Source organism: Lissotriton helveticus, chromosome 5_1 (genome assembly GCF_964261635.1).
Source record: "Lissotriton helveticus chromosome 5_1, aLisHel1.1, whole genome shotgun sequence".
Taxonomy (NCBI): Eukaryota; Metazoa; Chordata; class Amphibia; order Caudata; family Salamandridae; genus Lissotriton; species Lissotriton helveticus.
This window is the reverse complement of record NC_136065.1, coordinates 757,454,735-757,476,635: the sequence shown is the minus strand read 5'-3', so window position 1 is coordinate 757,476,635 and position 21,901 is coordinate 757,454,735. Positions and strand designations below refer to the sequence as shown.

The 21,901-nt window shown below is 43.4% G+C and overlaps 1 protein-coding gene across 8 annotated transcripts in view; it reads right to left on the bottom strand.

Moving 5' to 3' along the window:
- SEC24C (SEC24 homolog C, COPII component) overlaps positions 1–21,617 on the bottom strand; it is a 1,539,459-nt gene extending 1,517,842 nt beyond the window's left edge. For 3 of the 8 annotated variants that reach the window (XM_078643230.1, XM_078643232.1, XM_078643235.1), the window contains exon 1: positions 21,485–21,612. The gene's annotated coding sequence lies outside the window, so the exon portion shown is untranslated. Of the gene's footprint in view, positions 1–21,359 lie in introns of all 8 variants that reach the window. The other 5 variants (XM_078643231.1, XM_078643236.1, XM_078643234.1 and 2 more) reach the window with 4 other exon arrangements.
- Positions 21,618–21,901: the final 284 nt, after the last annotated feature.

The following is a 21,901-nucleotide window of genomic DNA, read 5'->3' as shown; positions in this document are numbered from 1 at the left end:
CAAATGTGTCCTCATGGGAAATAATTGATACCCTGTTGAGTGATCACTACCCAATCTCTTTCGTCCTGAAAACTAAAGGGGTAGAGGAAAACACGAAGGGAGATGTTTTATATAACCATCCCATTAATCTTGCGAGTTCAAATGGGTACTCCATTAAATGGGTTAAAATCGAACCTGAGGTCTTCCTCCAAAACCTAGTTAAACAGACCTATAATAACATGGCAATATGCCTTTCACAAACTGAGGAACATCATATTATTTCTGACTCCTTCCATAAAATAACAAAGGAGGTAAGGAAACTTTTAACAAGGGATCATTGTCATAGCACTAACAAAACTCAGAGATGGCTCGATAAGGATTGCACAAAGGCACATACTGATTTGAAACGTGCCTTACATGAAGAATCCAGGTCAATAGAGTCAGTGCGGAATGCTAGAAAATCGTACCGTGCAGCTATCGCCAAAAAGAAAAAACAACTAAAAAGGGAAGCTTGACAGATGCTACACGAAGCATGTGTAAGGAATGAGAATATATCCTTCTGGAAATCGGTCAACGCCCCTTCCTATCAAATAAGGACACAGACATAATAGATCTAGCTATTCCAGGAGAAATCTGGGTTAAACATTTTACCGGCCTTTATGACAAGGTCAAAACAGACGGAAGTGACACCGATAATCCAACTAAAATAACTGATGATATTAGCCAATTCAGCACGTTCCCTATGGACATTGTATTTGAGTGTAATGCGGTCCTTAGAGCCATCAAAGAAAGTGCCCCTGGAAAAGTGCCAGGGCTGGACGGCGTTCCGATTGAGGTCTATAAATCTGAAATAGATTTATGGGCTCCTATGTTAACTAATGTGTTAAATTGTTTTAATTGCTATAAATTTAATTCAACTTGGCCAGAAGCCATTGTGATTCCCATTTTTAAAAAGGGGGACAGAAACTATCTAACTTGCTATCGCCCCATATCCTTACTAGATGCCTTAATGAAAGTGGCCGGTAGGATAATTTTAAATAGGTTACAAGAATGGGCAGAGGAGAAGGAAGTTATTTCTAAACTGCAGTATGGATTTCGGACAGGTAGAGGTACGATTGAGCAGGGTCTCAACCTTTTATTGATAATAGCTAAATATACGCAGGTAAAGAAGGGAAACCTCTTCCTGACGTTCGTTGATCTAAGCTCAGCTTTTGATTGTGTAGATCACGAAACATCATGGAATATACTCAGTGACTTAGGTGTAGACCCTCAGATTCTTTTACTTATTAAGGAATTGTACAGGGGGCGGGAGCTAGGGTACGGTATGGTAGGAGAGGAGAGTGTTCAACCAAATGTGAAATAAGGAGAGGTGTGAGACAAGGGTGCATATTAGCGCCCTTTCTCTTCACCCTCTATATCAACAGCATAGGACACCACCTCAGTGAATTTCAGTATGATTATCCAACAGTCAGAGGTATCCCTGCCCCAATTCTCTTGTATGAGGATAACGCCGTAATTATGTCACGGACCAAGTATGGTCTCTAGAGGGCGGTAACAAAATTCGCAGCATACATGAAATTCAGGGGGTTAAAAGTAAATGTTTTGAAGACCTATCCAATGACTTGTGGAAATAGGATAAAGACCGCTTGGGCTATTTTTCTGGATAAGAACAAGATTGAGAGTTCTAATAGATTCTCCTATCTAGGAATTAATTTTGAGAGAAATGGAACATGGCAGGCGGCTGTGACCGCAAGAAAATTAGCCTTCTCCAGGGCTATAGGAGCAGTGACAAATTTCTCAAAGAAACTGGGTGGAAGACCTGTGCCAGAACTGTTGCAGATTTACAAATCAAGTGCATCTCTACTGGTACCTATGGGGCTGGAATTTGGGGGATTGGAAAGGTGGAACAGATACAACAATGTCAAAATTATTTCATTTGTTATTTACTAGCAGTACCCAGATCCACGACTACTTACAGCTGCCATAGTGAATTGGGTTTAACATACATTGCGGACACCATCAAAATTCCCCCCCTATTGTTATGGAACAAAATATGGGTTACACCAGAAACAAGCCTAAACAGACTGCCTTAACCTAGATAGAGTGGTTAACTTAAAATGTATTACGTATGTAAAAAATATGATGCACGAGATTGGGCACCCAGAATACTTTGAGACACCAATAAGCATGGAATCAATATCCAGAAATACTTTAAAAAAGATGGCCCTAGAACACCTAGAGAATATAAGGTGGCTTTCTGAAAAGGTGAAACGAACAGTTCTGGAAAACCAGTTTATGACCATCTGCGAGGGGATTCAACCTTATTTGTTATTTGAATCAAATTGTTATACTCGGATGTTACTGACACGTTTTCGTACTGATTCATTCTATAGATTGATAACCTTTCCAGAACGTAATGATTGGTCAAAGGATTTGCCAAACTCTCCATGTGATTATATATATCTCACCAATCCAATATCCATTGTATCCTATTTTGTAAATTTTACACGGTCCCAAGAAAAAGGTTTCTGATCGCTACATTCAAGACTTGGGGGCTAAATAGGTGAAGAGTAGCATTTTCAAAATTACAACAATTAGAGACTAAAATCGTAATCAAGGCAGTATCTTCTTTTTTAAAGATAGTTATTAGCTACCGAAATACAATGTGAAGGGTGGTAACCAGTTAACATATTAATCTTGATTTTGCATGCTTGATCATGTTCTCCCTTACCCGGAATACAATTTGAGCGACTGCACACAGTGAATATTTATCATCTTATATTTGAATTGAACATGTTAACCCATATATAACGTTCCTCCTTCTTTATAGTGGCTCCGGCCTCATGAATTGCACACTTTTAACTACTTAATGAATTTTTAACTTTTATTTTAATAACGTCTTTTTTAACCTTGTAAAGATTCTTTTACACCTTTTTATCTGTGCTTTTATGATTTTGTTCCATAAGGTCGAATAAAGCATTACTGACTTGACTAGATAGATAGGTAGGTAGATACATAGAGTGAGGGCGCTAGATAGGTAGATACATAGAGTGAGGGCGCTAGATAGGTAGATACATAGAGTGAGGGCGCTCGATCTATCGCCCTCACTCGATCGAGGGCGATAGATCGATAGATCAATCGAGGGCGATAGATCGATAGATCAATCGAGGGCGATAGATCGATAGATCAATCGAGGGCGATAGATCGATAGATCAATCGAGGGCGATAGATCGATAGATCAATCGAGGGCGATAGATCGATAGATCAATCGAGGGATCGAGAGCGATGGATCAATCGAGGGCGATGGATCAATCGAGGGATCGAGGGCGATGGATCAATCGAGGGATCGAGGGCGATGGATCAATCGAGGGATCGAGGGCGATGGATCAATCGAGGGATCGAGGGCGATGGATCAATCGAGGGATCGAGGGCGATGGATCAATCGAGGGAGATGGATCAATCGAGGGATCGAGGGCGATGGATCAATCGAGGGATCGAAGGATCAATCGAGGGATCGAGGGCGATGGATCAATCGAGGGATCGAGGGCGATGGATCAATCGAGGGATCGAGGGCGATGGATCAATCGAGGGATCGAGGGCGATGGATCAATCGAGGGATCGAGGGCATCCCTCGATTGATCCATCGCCCTCGATCCCTCGATTGATCCATCGCCCTCGATCCCTCGATTGATCCTTCGATCCCTCGATTGATCCATCGCCCTCGATCCCTCGATTGATCCATCTCCCTCGATTGATCCATCGCCCTCGATCCCTCGATTGATCCATCGCCCTTGATCCCTCGATTGATCCATCTCCCTCGATCCCTCGATTGATCCATCTCCCTCGATTGATCCATCGCCCTCGATTGATCCATCGCCCTCGATCCCTCGATTGATCCATCTCCCTCGATCCCTCGATTGATCCATCGAGGGATCGAGGGCGATGGATCAATCGAGGGAGATGGATCAATCGAGGGATCGAGGGCGATGGAGAGAGACCTGGGAGATGGGATCTCCAGGGCCTGAACCTAAGGCCAACACAGCAAAACCAAAGGGGATGATGGACGGAGTATTGAACATTACAAGCACTCACCCCCAGTCAACTGATCTGGATTTAATCAATCATCATTCTTTAGCTCACTCCGCCACCCCAGTTCAGACATGGCCATATGCAAATCAGTCTGACCCTGTGCCTCATGGGAACAGTCCGGCCCGAAATGCCAAGCCATTTCTTCCTTGGACCGGAACAAGCATTCTGAGACCTGTTTCTGGCTAATCAGTCGTCATCAGCCAGGCTAGCTTGAATCCAGTGGCAAAGTGAGCAAGGGACCCACGTATGGCCAACACCCCACTGCACACAGTAAAAGGTCATGCTCGGCGTGGGGTTGGCTGTATGGGAGGGTCGGTCATGTGTGGCGGGGGGTTGCATTTACATATGGTATTTAAGGATTATTTTGTTTTGGATGAGAAACTACAAGACGACCTACTGGCCTAGAGGGTCATGTGTACTGCCGGTCTGACCTTGAGTGAATCTGAGGGGACTGGTGAGGAACTGTTCACGCCAGAGGGATCGGGCGCTTATGGGGAGGGGGGAGGGTGAAGGGGACTGTTAGATTTGACATGTCTGTAGAATTCGGCTGCTTCCTCATGTTCATATTCTTTATCTCCTGTTTATAAAATTTCTTTTTTACATTTCTCATGGCCGGAAATCGCCCTGTGATACCTGTACCCTTAAAGTGCCATAATGACGTCATCGCTCTGTATGCAACAGTTTTTATTTGATGCCGTACGTGGGGGGGGAATGTTTTTTTATAATTGTTGAACAAAAAAAAAAAAATTTTTAAGTATTATTTTGTTTAAAAAGAAACTAGAAGTTCATTGAGAGAAAAAAAACAAAGGGTAAAGTAATGTTCTGGTTAGGTATGATAAAAGATTCATTTTTTTAAAAAAAACATTAGAAATGTGCTGGAAAAAAACAAAGATTAAAGTAACACTCTAGTTAGGTGAATTGATCTGTGACAACATTATCGTTTTCAACTTAGAAAAAAAAGCATAACTGCACCAGTTCTAGCTAGCAGCGCCAACTAGAACTTGCACCCCCACCATGCACTGGTTATGACCTATGTTCTATACCATCATTGATGATATCTAAAATGACTTCATTGATCACATCTCAAATTACTTAATTGATGACATCACTAATGTTTATCACCCAGGGTTTGTTTTTCCCACATGCTGCTGTATGAATTATTGTGGCATTAGAGGTAGGACAATAAGTACAAAATAGCTCAGGAGAAGATTAGGCATCATTACTACCTAAACAAAAACAACTCCTTTCGGTATTGAAAATAAGGATTCTGTGAAGAAACCCAACACAAGCGCTGAATTACACCTTATAACGACGATCGCGGACCAAAGAGATACATTAGCACTGACCGGATCTACGCATGCAGTAGACTCACACCAACCCAAAATCTATACAAAATTCAGCTGCTTAAGGGACGCAGGAAATGTTATTTGTTCAAGCAATGCTGCCCTCAAGGGCCTGCAATCACCCTTAATACTGCTACAGTTGCGGCTGCAATGGCCAACTGTAAGCACAACGTCTTAACCAGCGGAGGAGGTTAGCCTCAGTACAGGCTCCCTGAAAGGCCCCTCTGAGCCTGTCACTGCCACCACAAAAAGGACAGCCAATCACCAAACCAAATGTACTTGAGCAGCATCTAACGAGAAGGCCAACAACAGCTTAACGTGCGTAGTGGGACCCAAACAACCGGATATGCCATCCACCTCGGAAATCAATCTGACTATAATACGGTCATCTGGCCCCCCAGAATACTCGATACGGTTGGACCAGTTGCAACAACAGAAGGGGCAAAAAACCCAAACTAGGCCCCGATCTCTAACAAACAGAGGCAGAACGAGCAGCAGCAACATTACCACTGACTTCTAAGACGGGACGGGGGATTTGGCTTCCCCCTCATAACAACTAGTACTCAGAGGGCCCCCACACAGAAAGATTTGGACAATAGTGTAACAACGCAGCAGTCACCGCCTGGGAACAGAGCCATCAACCCAAAAGGCGCAGGTGATGCCACTGGAGACACAGGAAGTGAGACAGAAGAACAACCTAAGAACAACAACCTCGGTCCCATACAGAAAAGGACGACCAGTACCTACAACACTCCTGCGCCAACCCCACAGCAAGGAAAGGCATATCTAACAACTACCTCATCACACCCTGCACAAGACCGCTCACTCACTCTCCAAGGAGGACCATGCATGGGGTCTCCAAACTTAAATCGGCAAGTGGAAGGAAAGGCGATTATCTCCTACCTGAACACCCAAGAGTGGGAAGAAATGCTTGCCACATACTCTTTAAATCAGCCACAAAGTGAACCTTCGCTCCGAGAGCCCAAACAGGATCCACCAACGGCAGACCCAACAAAAAAACGAGACCAAGACAAGTGCGCCCTTGAAGGAACAAGCTGCCAGCACTTGGGCTTATCTATTAAACACAATACAACTGGCAGTGGAAGCGCTGCAATATTAGTCTAAAAAGATGGAGATCCAGCTCTCACTACTGAATACCTTGGCACTCTTCACGTCAGGCATCAATGAAAAACTAAGGGATCTGAACAGCCTGATAAAGAGAGCACAATACAACACATGCATCTGCTGCAGCCAGATTGTTGATAAGCTTGCCATCCTGCCCTCAATATTGAGCAGCACACTAAAGGAGCTAAAAGTGGCAACCGCTGGGTCCACAAGCTATGGCCAGAATAACACAAACACTACCACAAGCAATGGTCAAAACAATCCAAACACTCCGTGGGACTCGGGCAATGGGCAATCTGCAAATACATCAAAAAGCAAGTACTCCAAGATAACTCACAAAAGAACAATGAAAATACAGGCGGACCAGGCAACAGAGGTGCAAACAGAGAAATGATGATTAACCAATCAGAAGGGGCTCAAACTTCGAATCTTAACGCAAAACATCGCAAACAAAAAAAGTAAATGACGCCAAGAAAAGGCCAACACAAAGCGAATAGCCTTCTACCCTATTTCCTCAAGCAACCAAAACAAACGGGACATTAGCATGGGCGAATCAAGCTCACAAAATCAAACCCCACTGCTGTATAATAGCGCAACTAGATTGGCGGAACAAGGTGGCACTCAACCTTTTCATAATACAGTAGGGGCACAAGCGGAAAACAGGGAAGAACATGGACAGGGACCTACAGCCAATTCATCTACGAATAAGCCCAGTAAAAGCTACTGCCATCAGCCACAGCATTGCCAAACCATGCGGAAACCCAGCTAAAAGATGTAACCAGCTTAATCTATCAATCTGCTCCAATAACAACTGATACAGTCTACCAGCCAGCATCACAACAAACAAATATCTTGCAGCAAGAACATCAGGCTATAATTTCCCACCCCTTGTATACCACAAGGGTCAACATGACACTCTAAACAGAGGTAACATCATAAGATTTATTAAGGCAATTCAAAGTCTCACAGAACTGTGCTCAATGGACCTACTCTCCATAGAGTTTATCAATACAGCAAACTCATCAAGGCCTGAGGCCACAAAGGCAATGTGGAGATCAGGTAGAATAACAGAGAAAATCTTAGCTGAACAAGCAACCTTTCAAGACTGTCTTTCGACGTCTACCCTTTGAAAGAAATAGGGTATTTATCTCCCTTATTACCACAAAACCCCAGCACGGCACTAACAACGCATCAATCAAATATAAGTTCCATGTTCACAGGGTAGATCCACACAAAAAAATGTCAGAGGACCACCGGACCCACAAGAAAGACTATGGAAAGCTCCAGCCTTCCAGAGCCAATCATTATACAAAGATCTAATTATCCGAACTCTAACTATACGTACAGAGGAGCAATGACCCCTCTCACAGGAGGAGGATAGCGGCAGGGCAAAGGATGTGTAACTCCGATTATGCTCATGGAACATCAACAGCTTATCAACAAAAATAGAGGATCCGGATTTCGGGGAATATGTCGACGCTCTTGACATTATCATGATGCAAGAAACCAGGCTCACTGACCCACAGCACATCCGCGGTTTCATGTACTATGTTACACCAGCTACAAGGGGTCACCGGTCTGAGGGGCTTGCCACATATTTGTCTACGACAAGCATACCACCAGCGGTACTCATGGACCCAACCTCAGCAACAACATTAGCAGTTAAAGTCACCATCTTCCTCAAAGGTGAAGAAACCGAGGTGGTCTTAAGTAAATACGTATATCCATCCCAAACGAAAAGCGATAAAATCAAAAAAGCTTACAGACTTAATAACAAAGTATGTAACAGAGATGGAAATTACAAAAATGGTTTTGTCTGGAGATTTAAACCAAAATTATAACATCTCCAGACAATGTGTACCAACTCATGGATCAAAGAACTTCAAGAAAAATTGCCTCTTGGACGACTTAGAACATCTACATATTCGAGCACTTAACGGCAGATTCGCTGAGGACTCTCCACCAATTGATTCTCACTACTCTGCTACGTCTTCCGTATTAGATTATACGTTCGCAAGCCTCTCACTGTTCACATACATTAAGGGGTTCAGAATGGGGGACAAGGGGAGAGCGACCACTGCCCGCAAGAAGTGCAGTTAATGACGTCAGCATGCAGCTCCATCACGCAGGATACAACCCTGGGGTCCACATACACCTCCAACTTAAGAAAGATCAAATGTACTGTAAATAATACTGAACCTTAGGCAGAAGCTGCAATTGAATTATTCAAATCTCTTGCGATAGGCTCAATGGAGCAAACGGCTCAATGGGGACAATTCACAGCTATACTCTTTGACCATTATGCTGCCACCTCGTCAAAAAAAAAAAAAAGCCATCCTCAGGCCATGTGTCAGAAACATAGAATTCCGAAAGGGCAAAGAGACTGTCTCAAAATCCTCAAAAAAGAATTAAATCGCACAATGCGTAGACTGAGAAGAACTCCAGGGGACGCCAGCATACGCTCACTCCTGAAGGACCAAAGGTTATCACTCAAAAAACTGAAATGGACCATCACTAAAGATGAAGAAAATACAACTTGGGCAAAACTATTAGACGATCTAAATCGCAATGACAGTGCTCGCTTCTGGAACACTGTGAATGGGATAATCCATCCCCATCATGAAGGCATATCGTCTCACATTTCGGAAGATAGCTGGGTGGAATTTATCTTCAAGCATTTCAACAACCAAAAGGGAAACGCCGGAACCGAAGAACGAATTGGAGAGGGTTATACAGAGACCTGGGAGCCAAACAGGTCAATGACAGACCACACACCACGCTGCGCAGTTAGCGGTTTATCGTTGCGCTTAATAAAAAAGCAGATTGCAAAGGGAAGGAGAGAAGGAGCACCAGGACCAAATAGCATCCCTCCGGCATTGTTTAAAGCCAGGTCGGAGGATTGGGCTGTCATCCTACAACCTCTTTTTCTAAAAGTCAGGCTCTTGAATAGATTACCTGAATCATGGAAGGGGTCGACAATTGTGCCAATCTACAAACAAGCATTTGCAATGCAATAGGTTTCGCATTTACAAGAGTTTGAGCTATTGGCATTGTAAATGCTGATGCCTTTTATTTATGTGTTGATTTTTAAAACATAAATAAAAGGCATTTAACAATGCTAATAGCTTAAACATTAGCAAATGCGAGACCTATTGCATTGCAAATGCTTGTTGAAAGAGGATCTTTACAGAACATAATACACAAGCCTCTCCCTACATGTATTTGCACAGGTAACCACTTCCGGGGATCTGCCTTCTTGCAAAATTATGTGGATTCCCTCAAGGCAGGCCCTCAACCAAACCAACTAAGGAAAGCAGTGGGTTCAAGATTTCTTTCTGTGCGCAGTGTCCAACCTCCATCTCGCAGACGCCATTCTTACCCAAAAGTAAACATTTGTCATCCGTTGACCTCTTCAGCTTTTGTTCTAATTCTCACAATGACGCAACAGCAATTGCTGCCCCTAATATATATCAACATTACTTAGTTGCCAAAGAATAGAAACATGAAGTTGCCACCTTCGGTGCCAAACAGACTTCTGCCAAACTGGAAACATGAAAATACAGGGTAGCTCTCGGAGGCCAAGGACAACAGTAGCAAAAATGGCACAGCTGCACAGCGTACACTTCTTCTTTAAACAGCACTTTCTGCCTCTGACTGACATTGTAACCCTGTAATTATCTAGTGTTGCTGTTGGTAACCCGTTGGTGGTGAAAGTATCTTTATTCGGTAAATGAGCATAAAAGCACGGAATATAAAATACATTCAACAACCGTAGTAAGGATAAAATAAATTGGTACTTTAAAGAAGCTAAACGAACATTCCTACGTTACTTGCCTGCCCGACATCTGAACAAAATTGGTCTGTTCCTGCAAGCCAGAGGAAATTCCTTTCATCGCAGAGGCTTTTAGGGAAAATAACCAGTCCTTACAACAAATTGAGGGAAAGTGAAAGCGCACCAGGCGCGTACTGTGTTCACGTGGGGACAGGAGATGTGCACGTGTACGGAGTGCACATCTTCTGTCCGTACGCGTGCCATTTACTGTCCCCCTTCAAAGGAGACGCCAGAGAGGCAACGCCATGCGCGTGCACATCACTTGTCCGTGTGCACACATGGTTTGTCTCCCTTCCGTACTAAACCGACAACAATAGTCTTGCCAAGGCGAAGCAGCACATGCGCTGAGTTCGCTAGGCGAGATCTGGTGAGCCAAGCAATTATCGACTAATTGCCTTGATAGACAATGAAGCAAAATATTTTGCGGGTACGATTTTAGAGGAACTTACAACTTGGGCAGAGGCAAACGAGATAATACCGCTAAATCAAACTGGCTTTCGCAAGATGGCGGGTACATCAACTAACATTCTCACAATCTCCATATTGATAGATGCAGCAAAAACCTCAAATCTTCCTTTACACTTGTGCTTTATTGACTTTAGCACAGCATTCGATAATGTGGAGAGGGGTGGACTGTGGGTGAAGTTGGCGAGTTGGGGAATTTCGCAACCCATCTTAAACATCTTGTCTCTTCTCCACACACATACCTGGGTACAGGTGAAATTAGGGGGCGGAACCCACCTCTCTTCTAAAGTCCCGACAACCAAAGGCCTGAAACAGGGATGTGTGCTTGCTCCCACCCCGTTTAATCTATTCATGGCTGATCTCCCGAAGGCACTTAATGCTTGCAATTCATACTCCCCGAAGCTAGGTGGAAAAATATTGACCAACCTTATGTATGCAGACGACGTAGTTCTGCTCAGCAACACTTATGTGGGTCTCCAACTCCTACTGACGGAAATGCAGAACTACGCCACAAAAAATAATCTAAAAATCAATCTCAGCAAGACACAGTCAATGTCGATAAACAGCAAAAGAAATCAGCAGAGGAATTGGCTTCTGAATGGCAATGCAATCAATTAGAAACCTCACAGGATTATAAATATCTAGGAGTCATAATAGACAAGGAAGCAACATTTAAATGCCAAAAAGAGGAAATAAGAAGAAGGAGAGGGCTGGTAATAGCTTTTTCAATTAAAAAAACTTGCTATCAAACTGACGGGGCCAACATTGAGCCCGCTGCTGAAGGTAGCCCAGGCCAAAATACTCCCTACGATCACCAGCGGCAGTGAAGCATTGCAGGGGAGAGATGCCAAAGTACTAGACAGCACGTTGGTCAAAGCTTACAGGATTATGTTTTGTCTCCCACATTACAAGTCACCGGCGCAAATAAGGTTGAAGTTTGGCCTCCTTCAACAATCCCTGGCCAGACACTGCTCCTATGTTATCTGCTGGCACAAGATCAGAAATGCCACTCCCAACAAGCTAAACCAACTACTGTGGAATGAAATCCAGCACAGGGACTCTTGCCAAGCAAAGAGATATCTTCAGACATCTCTGGAAAGCACCAAGCTCGTGGATCTCTGGAATACTCAACTTGCACATGCAACTTTAAAAAAATTGGCACGGAAAAGTGTAAAACAAATTGCAGTTGTCGAGGAGAAGGCAACCTTTGCAGAAAGGTCCCATGCCTGGATGACCTTGAACTCGTACAAATCACTTGCACTGCAGAAGTACTTTAATCAGGGCTATTCCAAAGAGCTAAAAATGAAATTCTTAAGGTAAAGACTTGGCATCCTCTCATGCACTCAGCATCTTCCACTATGGCTAAGGGCTAGAACTCCTAGTGAGTGCAGGCTGTGTAACAAGCAAGGAGACATTTTACACCTAATCTGTACCTGTAAGGATTTACATCAAGAACGGTTACTGCTATTAAAAGCTTCCCTCAAGCAATTAGGAACCCGCACTAGAAGACAAGCAGTGTTGGCTTGCTTTAACCCAGGAAACACACAGCTGAATTGCAGATTAGTAAAATACATAAAGTTGGCCGAACAAAAAACACCTAAAATTGCCATAGCGGAACAGACAGACAAGTTAGGACCCTCTATGGGGCAACTAACTTAAAATTTGGGACTGGCTTTCTCCAAAGGACGGAGCACTTGCTCATTCATTAAACAATAATAGTTTGTATAGCAACGTTTTTTGTTTTAAACGTATAATAATGTTACCTACTCATTTAGGTTTCTATTCATTGCATAAGGGCAGACCACTAGCACTTTTGTTAAAAAAACATGTCTGTACAGCTACCGCTTTTTTAATGCACAATATTGTTAGCTTCTGTTTAACGTTTTTTTATTATTGTATAACAATTTTATTGCATCTTTTTAAAAGCAAATACTGCAATGGTTTTTAATAACTATGCAAAATAAATAAACTTAAACAAATCGGAACACTGCCCTTAATTTGCGATGGCTACACAGTGTCATCGAGCGCAGATCTACTATAGAGGAAGACGCAGTTATTCTGTCGCTTGATGCACGAATGGCGTTCGACCTACTTGAATGGCCCTTCTTATTTGCAGTCCTTCGACACCTGTGATTCGGTCCCAACTTCTGCACATGGGTCCAGTTACTCTGTACACAGCCATTGGCGCAGGTTGTAGCGAACTGCCATATATCGACCGACTTCCCGTTGGGTAGGGGGGACACAGCAATTCTGCCCCTTATCACTGCTCCTCTTTGCGCTAGTATTAGAGCCTTTGGCCGCCTGGATACGTCAAGACCAAGTGATCCACGGTTTAAAATGGGCCATGGGCTGGGAAGATCGCATCTCACTATATGCGGACGATATACTACTATACCTGGCATCCCCAGCGCGTTAGATTAAATACCGGTTAGATATATGTACATCATATAGGCAGGCCATAAACTGGGAAAAGTCGCTCCTTTATGTGCTCCACGGCTTCCACGGGGATGCGAAATACAGGTAGCGGATAGAGGTTTTAAATACCTTGGGGTGTACATAACACACGATAAAACACAATTCATTGCTGAAAACCTCACACAGCCCCTGATGGGATTTCGTCGCGAAGTCCAGCATTGGCGTTCACTACCACTAACGCTTCTGGGAGAGGAGCCCTCTTTAAAATAATGGTGCTTCCCAGATTCCTATATGCACTGCAGAATACACCGTTCCCAGTCACCCCAGCATATTATACAGCGATAAATGCAGAAGTGACCAGTCTGCTACGGGATGGGAAACCGCCACGTATAGCAATGCATAAACTAACAAGAAGTTGATATGACAGTGCTATTGCCCTCCCCATAATCAAAGTATATTATTGGGCCTCGCAGCTCGTTGTCATAAATCAATGGCTTCACGTACCCCAAGACGACCCAGTATATCGCATGGATAGACACCTCCTATAAACTGCAGGGATTATGGGTGCACTATACAATAAGATCAGGAGAGACAACCTCCCCGGCCCAACGGCACACACTATCAAAATCTGGTTTGAGGCACAAAGAGCACTGGGATAGGAGGGAGTAATAACACAGGCCATGTCATTATGGGACACAAAAAGATTAGGTACACTGTGCAACACCAAAGGTTTTCAGCAGTGGGACCTGATAGGAATCTCAAGGGTGGGAGATCTGTTAAAGAAAGGGTGAATGGTCACATTTGCCCAATTACAGGTCACGTATGGAGTAGCAAAAACAAACATTTCGTTACATACAGATCAGACATGGACTTGTGGCAATGATTCCACCGGGAACACAGTTTCCAGAATCTTCACCACTGGAAGATCGGCTCCTCGCAGATCATCTCAATAAACAAGCACTGGCATAGCCAATAGGTCTCGCTTTTGGGACCTTATAAGTATTTAGTTAGGCAGCACAATATCCTTGGTGCTACAACATCAACTGTTGCATGGCTAAACACTTATAAGGTCCCAAAAGTGAGACATATTGGCTATGCCAATGCTTGTTTAAAGGGGCCTCAAAATTGGTCTCTATCGGGCTCTGTTTTGTGCGCTGGCACAGATGGTCTGTTTTTGTTCGGACTGCAGTGACAGCAGACTGTAGTCTGGAAAAAAGTGCCAGGGCACAAAACAGAGCACAATACAGACCCATTTCGAGACAGCAGGCATATTGATGTACCCTGCTCACACTACTCACAAGTGGAGAAGTTACGGCAGGACGTCATGCCGGGTGAGTGTTGTAGGGGGGAAGGGAAATCCTTTAAAGAGTCATCTTCTCTCTGGATTTCCCTTATCTTTTTTAAACTAAGGAGCAGCAATATTGTCGTGGTGTCACCAGGGCTTTAAGTGAAAGCTTTTTCAATATTTTATACAAGCTATAGTTGCTGCTTGTTTATCTTATGCAACTAACAACCATTGACAAAGCCAATAGTCCTGACTTGTAGGTATGATGTCACTTGTTGTATCATATCTGGATGCAATGACAGTAACAGCAAAATACAAGTTGGGAGGCACACTATGCTAAACACAGATTTTTAAAGTACGGTTATTAAGCCACGCCCTTAATTACATTGGCCATGTCCCCTTGAGCCTCCCCCCCCCCCCCCCAGTTTTTTCATCCCACTTAAAGCCCTGGCTAGTGCCTTTAGCATGGATGGGACTGCAAACACCACAACTACGCACGAGGTGGAAGGCTTGGGTCCCGAATATTGCATCTGGCAGAGCGACATTCAAGTGGGAATGCCGATGGCTAGCGGGTGAGGTTCCAAGCAGTAATAAAGCGCTGGATCTGTTAGACATCCCGCTCTGCGTGGCATAAAATAGAGATTCAGGCTCCCGGGTTCGCTAGGGAGTCGGCGCTGTAAGGTTGCAGCAATCAGGGGGGCAAGCATGGTGCCTCGCGGTGCACCGGAGGGCCAGTGCAGGCAGGTGCTGGGGTTGTGCACAAGCTGATTCATGGCACCTAAGATGCAAGCGCTGACCTAGGGACACTCGTGTTATAATACGGCAGCGTTTATGCCAATGAAGGAAATAATGCTGGTTCTTCACGCTGACGGCCATTTAAACAGTTTACATTGATTGGTTTCGCCCACCAGTCCGGCAAGGCAACTTCGCGAGCTTACCCGCAGCACGTGGTCTGAATTTCATGTTCCAAAGATGTTTAGATTTTAAATATGTTAACATTGTTTTGGTTTCAAGCACGAGTCCCGAGTCTGTCAGCGCGGACTGTTTCTCGATAAATTAGGACTGCACAATGAATATTGCACGTTCTTCATCATCAGGGAAATGCAGTGTATTTGCCGATGGAAGGGTATTGATGTAACAGAGGCAGGACAAACTCTGGGCTGTTTGAATGTTAATTCAGTCTAATGTATCATTCCTTCCGTGGGTATTTAGGCCACCAGATGGCGCTGCTCCACTGTTCCTTCGACTAAATGATTCTTTAAAATGAATATATTACATGTAGTTTTAGAAGGGTTAAAGACCACGAACGTTGTAACTTTCAATGCAGTAATTTCTCCACTATTTTATTTTAAGTTCAGAAAGAGCACACCGAAAGGCAACGGGGCTACTCCAGCGTCTCTCGAGGATGACTAATGACAAATGATAATCACAAGTCTGTGTTCCAGGGGGGAGCCACTTGCGGAATGTCTGCGGGTTCATGCTTTCGTGCCCGGGACTGACTCGCCGTGTTACACCATTGTGCAGTGGTAATTCCAGCCTCATGGCAATGTACTGAACAATTCTGTCTGCTTGGGAGAGCAAGCCAGAAGACGCCTGATCGAGCGATGCAGGGAATGGCGTTTCTGTGCACATAACTGCACGCTCTAGGCCAGCAAAAGATTGTGGTCGGATTTCTAAAGCCCACTCATTAAATGTCTTCCCAGATCAGCGCATGCGCTGGCTCAGGCGAGACCTAAAAGCCATCTCCCAAACCTATCGGAAAATAATAAATAACCAGTTAGATCCCACCGAAGCCCTTAAAATCAAACGGGAATGAGAAGTAGGTGAGTTCGATGACACAGAATGGCAAGAAGCACTAGAGTCCCCTAAGGAGGTAGCGATATCGTCTAAACTTAAGTTGGTACAATTAAAAATCCTTCATCGCACTTACTATACACAGACGCTCTTACACAAAATAACCGGGCAGGCACACTGCTCTGACTTCAACAATGTGGCGGAGAGGGCTCACTCTCCCACATACTCTGGCTCAGTCCCGACATAGCACGTTACTGGAGGGCGGTCATGCGCACACTTTCGCAATCCGGACTGGGACGGGTCGAGCGAGTCGTTTGCCTCGAGGAAAGCAATCAGCTGTTTATTGACGGTTTTCTCAATGACTTTAGCCGGGAAGGGAAGGAGAGAGATGGGGCGGAAGTTCTTGAGGTCTTTGGGGTCCGCTGTGGGTTTCTTCAGAAGGGCATTGATTTCTGCGTGCTTCCAGCTCTCAGGGAAGGTGGCTGACGTGAAGGATTTGTTTAAGATGTTCCGGAGGTGGGGTGCGATGATGATGTCGGCTTAGTTGAAGATGTGGAGGGGGCAAGGGTCAGAGGGGGAGCCAGAGTGGATGGTGTTCATGGCGAGGGAGGTGTATTCGGTGCTGATGGGGTTCCAGGCGCTGAGGAAGGTGGTGTGGGTCGGTGGTTGGATGCGGAGTCTGGGGTCCGAAGCTGGCGTGCATGTCTGTGATTTTGCGGTGGAAGAACGTGGCGAGGGAGTTGCAGAGGTCTTGTGATGGTGTGATGTTGTTGTTGCTGGCGCTAGGGTTGGAGAGCTCCTTGACGATGCTTAAGAGTTCCTTGCTGTTGTGGGTGTTGCTGTCTAGCCGCTCTTTGAACGATGCCCTTTTGGTGGTGCGGATCAGCTGGTGGTGTTCTCAAGTGGCGTTCTTGAGGGCAGTCATGTTTTCGGTAGTCTGCTCGTGGCGCCAGGTTTTTTCGAGGGTTTGGCAGGATTTCTTTGAGTTTTTGAGGGTGTCGGTGAACCATGAGGATTTCCTGTTGCGCGACTCGCCTGGGGGGTTCTTCAGTGGAGTGAGGTCGTCTGCGCAATTGGTGATCCACTTCATTTCTATAAAAACTATGGCATGCATCTTCCCCCACATAGGAGTTTCATACAAGCCCCAAGCTAATATCTCTCTTGTACGGTTTAAACTTCATTACATCATTAGCCTCTAACCCTGATCATCTTAATCAAACATGAAAAGACTGCAATGGATTCCGAACCCTGCTGCCAGACTACTACTACATGTAAAGCCACAAGCCCACATCTCGGCTGCCTTGAGGGCCCTATGATGGTTACCAGTTGCCAAATGATCCACCTTCAAGCTGCTTTTCAGAACCCACAAAGCAATACATGGACCACAACCACTTTTCATCAGGAATAAAATCACTAAATACATACAACAAAGAAACCTCCGTTCCAGGTTGACACCTCGCTTCTAAAACCCCAGCATATGCAAGAAAAAAACATCGGTGGTACATCTTTCTCTGTCAAGTAGCCACACACTACCCCCAAATTCACTACCACCAAACATAAGATCCATGGATAACTAGCTTATCTTCAGAACACTACTTGAGATGGCTCTTTCCTCCTACATGACCACCACACTTAAAACACAAATTTACAGCATATGCATGTGTACGTAAACATGGATAATTTGATTACATGTGGGAATTTAGATCTGTATATTTCTTTGCAAAAATATATAGTATTGGTTAAAAATATATAGCTATCCTTATAGATGTGTATAACTAATATATACATTACTTATGGTTACAATATATATTATTTTATGTTTAACATGTATGTAGGTCAGTGCATAGTTTACATATGAGCTATTTGATTATATGATTATGGGTCTCTTATTTAATCCATCACAATGTGCAAATATGATCATTGCAATTGTATCTATAAGTGCTTTGCTACTGAAATATTAGGAAAACAAATATAAATAAACTTTTTAAAAAACAATTTACAAAAACAAGAAGAAAATGTAAAAATACATTAAAAAATTAGCTGTATGTACTGGAACACTTGAAAGTCAGAGTTTCTATTTATAGATACATGTACATATGGGACTTTTTATAAAACAGCTTTATATCTTTATTCTTTTCCATATACACGTCTACCTTCCTATGTAGGTATGCATCCATATATTTTTACTCTACTTCTACTGTAGAAAAAATAAACAAATAGAAATAAATACAATAAAATACAGTTCAACTCTCCCCAGTTCACTACTCCAAGTCTCATCCTATACCTCTTTCAATATATCCTCTACCTGTACTCTCAGACTAATATCAAATCTCATTGTACCATCATGAGATCCCTAAAAACCCTTTCTTGACTCTTCCCTCCTCCATCTCTCCTTTGACTCATTCCAGACCTCATTTAACTAATATGATCTCCTTAATAACCCTTTCTTGACTCTTACTTTATCCTATCTACCACTAATCCACTATGGGTTACAGAGTAGCACCCTACTCACCAAAAAGCGATTCAGCGCCTCAACAGGGGTAGTAAACGCTATACAAATACAATTACAGTAAGTATTGCAAGACCTTCGAGAAATAGACTTCTATTGTATTTTCATGCCAATGTATGTTATGAGGCGAAAACCTATGTACTTGCGGCAGGGGGCTGTCTGAGGAAACCACCAGTATTTCACATAGATACATGAAGGCTGGAAGTGGTGCATACTTTCTCCTAATTATGGATCCTCTTTGATGAAAAGAATACTTGGAACAGCATGGTAGCTAATCGAGCCCTGGTAATAGAAAAACAGTATATCTGCAATTTTTTTCTTGATTAAGAAACTTGGGACTAAACCTATTCTGGAAATTAAAAAGAGAACATAATGCTAAAGCTATATCCACTGCCACATATAGGGAGGGGTGTAGGGAATGGCGCAAATAGATTCCCATCAGCGCATAAAGGGTGATTTTTATAAATTCCCATCAGCGCATAAAGGGTGTTTTTTATAAAAAGTTGCTAGCTCTCCCTCGTAGTTGCGCTAATTTTAAGTGGCACACTGAACATGGGGCCTCCTTTCTTTCTGATATGATACGTTTAGCGCTAATCTTAATCGTGACATTCAATTTGGAGAAGGGAGACGGTTAACCTTAACCAGAGCATACTGAGGGATTGTCTAAACATAGACTTTGCACAAAAAAATCTGGTGGCTACAATATGTAAAATGTACATTGAGGCATTTGGGCTTATTGAAGTTATAGGAGATCCCACATCACTGGGGGTCGATTTCTAAGGCAAATAATAAGGAAATGTTCTTATTAAATGCTGCTAGATAGACAAGAGAAGCTAATTAACGAAATCCACTGTGAAGATATATCAATTGTCTCCCACCATTACACAGGATTTGCATTCATACCTAGCTACAGTGTCAAACCCCTAGCGCGGCTTTATTCTAGTGAGATCCGCCTAAACTAGATCCTATTGATGTTGGGTTATCCGAGTAATGGGTAGGCCGTACACCTGTCCTCATGCCCCTGTGATTGGAAATCACCTCAAACAGACTTACATATTTAATTTTTTGAAGATTTTACAATGTACAAAGAAAAAGATTCATTTTCCCACTCGTACGCAAATATAATTGAAGCGTTATACTTTTTCAGACGATGACTGATCCCTAGGTATGCCATTCCTGGACGTCATTTCTTTGGTCTGCCATGAAGAATCAAATTATGCTTATATTTGATGTACTTTCTATGCTTTAAAACATAGCGAAGTAAAGTTTTTTGACTATCTATGCAAGTTTAGTTTATCTGAAATAACTATTTTGAGCAGGTTATCTTTGTTTTAAATTGTGTTTTGTCTGCATTTCAAGCTTACATGTATGGTATGAAACGAAGGGAATACGTGATGTTTTACTGCTTTACTTTATGCTTTGTTCAATCAACTCCTAAAATATTGTGAGTGGACATTCCAAACTGGGTCAGTTGGTTCCTGAACAGCTTGAGATGATAACGCTTGGGTTGTGTTTCTTCAAAAGGGCTTTGATTATTCATCAAAACCTTGGAGACGTTCCTGCACAACAACGAACAATTCTACCTAAGACGGTTTACCTCGTGTTCTATCATTATACAACTAGGTAATGTAAACGCAGCAACTCGGGCCTACTACTCTGGAATGTGTTGCATTAATAATACAGTGATTTGGGTCTTCATAAAACGCGTTATGTGGGACATTCATCTTAACACTAGTTATTTGGTCTGTCTTTGATCTAGGTTTATGCTTCTAGGTGTGGGACTTGAATAATGAGGCCACAATGTGTCGTCAAGACAGCATGTACGAGACACATATAGAACCTAATTTTTACCTTGCATTAAACAACGCCATGTGCACCCAAAGTTCGCCTTAACCTCGACGGAGTTTAGAAATCGTTTGGTCACTGGATAGGACAATCACAAGAAATAATCCTATTGATTACCAAATAGAGACACGCACTCCATGTTGGTGCTGCTAGCTAGTTTCTCCTCCGCAGCATGACTTTTCAGTAGTTACACTAGATCTGAGACGCCCCTTCCCCTTGACGAATGATTCTCTTTAATCCCTTCATGATTCCACGCTCTCTAAGGTTTTTAATACCAACTTGTTATCTGCAAAGGGCTACACTACTAGTTTCTCGAGACCACTATAGCGTTGTTCTGGTCTACCTATTTACCTCCGACATAGCGATAAAATTCCACTTAATCTATGCAATCCCGCACTTACATTGCTCTGTATTTATTGGATTGCTCCTCCCCTCCCTCTGGCTTCCTTTGAATGCACGGGGCAGAAATTTGTGTCATATGAAGGGGTCGGTGTAATCGCTGAGAAGGACCGTCTGTGACTTACATCTTTTGAACCTATGAGACCCCTGGTATTAACGCAAACACTTATACGTTTTCTGCCACACGTTTGAATCTCTTGCAGGATTCTATGAAATAGGAATGTTCCTTTGGAATAAAGTAGCCTCTTGAGCAACCTTAAGATAACCGCAAGTACCCACCTGACAACCCACTGCCATGTCCTTTAAAAGTGTTATTGCTGTTAACAAGCACCTAAAGAACACCAGATTGGTATCCCTATATAGGCTTCTCTCCCAACAAAGCCCCTATAGTTTGCCCCACTTACAATGTCTGTCCGTAAATTCAGCCCAAAGTCCGTTGTAGGAAATTAATCTTTTTAAAGGGCGGCGTTTGTAAGTAATTTCAGCACTTCCACGTCCTTCCGTAATTGCAGTACTTCCGGGTCATACGACTGCCAATCACACGGCAGAAAGTACGCCGAGAGTGGTCGGGGGAGGTCGCAATATGTAAAGTGGCCTGGGATTGGAGAATCGTTGATATCCTCTGCCAATAGTAGCTCTGTTTACATAAAACGCTGAAGTGCTCATTGGTAATGGAGTCCGTACGGGTTTAACCATACCGTCTTGGTTACAAGATCAGGAGTACTGAATTACGATTTTTATAGCGCGAATATTATCAAAGGGCGGTGCAAGGTCGTACTGGGCCAACCAAGCTTAACGTCCATGAGTAATTGGGGAGGTTG